This window comes from Schistocerca nitens, chromosome 11, assembly GCF_023898315.1.
Source record: "Schistocerca nitens isolate TAMUIC-IGC-003100 chromosome 11, iqSchNite1.1, whole genome shotgun sequence".
Classification (NCBI taxonomy): domain Eukaryota; kingdom Metazoa; phylum Arthropoda; class Insecta; order Orthoptera; family Acrididae; genus Schistocerca; species Schistocerca nitens.
Genome location: NC_064624.1, coordinates 134,479,324 through 134,482,178, shown reverse-complemented (window position 1 = coordinate 134,482,178; position 2,855 = coordinate 134,479,324).

Genomic DNA, 2,855 nt, shown 5'->3' with positions numbered 1-2,855 from the left:
AGCGTCCCTAAGACAAAAATGACAGAGCACATCAGTTACAAGTGCAAGTCCATCTACTATCAATACTCGCCACCAATATTACGCTATCACTGCAACGGAGAGTGAGAATTATAGATTTGTAAAGTGATGGAACAGCACTTTCTGTGTGCTCAAATATAAGGTAACTCATACCTGAATTTATGTACCTACCTTGAATTTATCCTTATCACAACACTTTTCAGGTCCTCTCCATTTTGACTATGATTACTGAGTGTCCTTGTTGTGGAAAAATGAATCTCAAAGCATAACACCTATTTAATTATGTTGTTTGATACTAAGTGAGAAAAAGTAGTTAAAAGTAATGTGGATTTAGCAAAATTGAGGGAAGTAGTAAGTGTAGCCTCGTGAAAGCCTCTCAGTGTTTGAAACAGTCCAATTTAAAATTTTGTTGACTTTCAAAATTATTTATTTGATCACTGATTTCAAAAGTAAAGAACTATGATGGTAACTAATAGAGAACAATCCATTTTGAAGTCAGTTTAAAGTAAATGGTCTTAATGATTGGTTTGAAAAGCAATACCTAGTGACATATTAACAGTAAAATCTATTAAAAATGCGTACAAGGTAAGTCAATTATTAAGAACTATTTATCTCAGTTGGCATTCTTTACGTTGTTCCTGAAAGCATGTTAGTTTGCTTTACAACAGTGGACAAGATTAAGCCCCCCTCCCCCCCCCCACTCCCCCTCCGCAATTGAAAGTTGCTCAAATGCACAAAGTTACTTGATTATAGAAAGTTCTAACTACTCTTGATATTTATGTTGAGTTCTGTGCACATTGTGTTCTAAAAAGTGTAACATCAGTTTATGAGCACCCACTTACTGAAGTTAAAGTTACTATGAATAACGTTTTCCATGAATACATTACTTCTTTGACTTTAAAGAATAGTGTGAATATTTATGCAAGTGAGATTTTATTGAAATTTGTACTGTGCAGAAAGTATCTGATGAAGTAAGACTAGGCCCATGCCCAATCTCCAGTTTAACAGTGACTTGCATTTGGAGTGTTGATGAAGTTATTCAACTTTGACAAAGTATTCAATGTTGATGATTTTAACAGTGTCCTATGTGTTTGTGAGAACGTGAATATCTTTCTGCTACTGCTTTTACACACTATAACATTTTGGTTTTGCTTGTGACTGGGTTCATTGCACTTCCGTACCAGAAAAGTATAGGTTGTCTCTTTCCAATAAAGTTGTGTATATCTTATCTTTGAAAAGAGATGTTACATATTTCTGTGCCTAATTATGATCGCGACCGTTTTCCTTATCATTTGAGCAGTTTGGACAGTTAAAACAGTTTCTAAACAGTATCTGTTGCTAGTTTTGTATTTACGTAATTCTAAATTTCATATTCGATAGGCAACCTCCTTTAGGCATTTCATGGTCAAAACTGCAAAATTCCTTACAGATGGTAACATTGTATTGCTTCTATATACCATAATTGGTTAACAAAATAGTTTCAGAACATAAACGAGAGGCAGCATGAGTGTTATACTCAGCTTTTTTCGTGACAGAACTTTTTTGTTCTGTTGGGTCATGGTATGTGGTAAACCAAATTTAGTAACTGATAGCGCTACATAAGCTGTTTAATGTTATACCTTCTATAGCTAATTCTGTGATGTCTCGAAACATATGCACAAGGGGATTAGACAATTTAGCAAACGCCCCAACTAACCCCTCGGAGGACACAAGGGCGTCATTCCCAGGCTCGCTACTGCAACGCAAATCCTGCTCCCCCGTCCTCTTCCCATCAAGCCCTAAACATGTGACCTTAAACTGCAATACATTAACCAAAGACTCCAATTCAGCAGTAGATTCTTTATCACGATCCCCTAACCTTAATAGCCTTTAAGTCAGATATCCTATTAATTAAATGTATCAATTCTGCCTACACACTGTCTAACTGACTGCCACTAGGTTGAGTGCCCTCTAAAAAGCCGATGTTCTCAAGACACCTAACAGCTTTAAACAAAAACTCAATGGCTGCCTTTGTCCCACTCACAACATCCGGCATGACGTCAACTGGCTGAAGAATGGTAGGACGCAAGTGGGCTGCTAAGTCTGGAACACTACCCTCAATAGGCTGGCGTCTTGTCGCCAGCTCATAAGTGTGACCGCCATTACAGAGTTGACCACCTAAAACAGAACACAATAGAAAGGCATAAATCATACAACACTAACAGAGTTTAACAAATCAAACCAACAGTAACTGAAATGGCGATATTACAATCATAACCACGCTCTGCTACCAGTCGTGACATGGTAGTCAAGGGAAGGCAGGATTCAGTTACGATTGTGGATGGGGCTGTAATCAGTTACTACTGGTTAAAAAAAAAATGGTTCAAATGGCTCTGAGCACTATGGGACTTAACATCTGAGGTCACCAGTCCTCTAGACTTAGAAATACTTAAACCTAACTAACCTAAGGACAGCACACACATCCACACATGAGGCAGGATTCGAACCTGCAACCACAGCAGCAGCGCGGTTCCAGACTGCAGTGCCTAGAACCGCTCGACCAAAAAATTGGTTCCCTTTTACAATTACACCCATTTATTTTAAAATATTAATTCCAGTCTCAGCAATAAATAAAAATCACACACGTTATTAATGAAGGAATAAACTACTGTGTAAATAATAGTGCTTTCAGTGTGTTACAATTTAGCAGATCATCATGAAATACAGATACAGCAAATAATGTTTTAAAAACAAGCCAATTTTATCCCAAATTAGAACCTTAAGTCAAGTAACCACAGTCATGGCTGAAGGCCTTACACGCCAAGAATGGCAATTATACAAAAAAAATTAATAGTAAA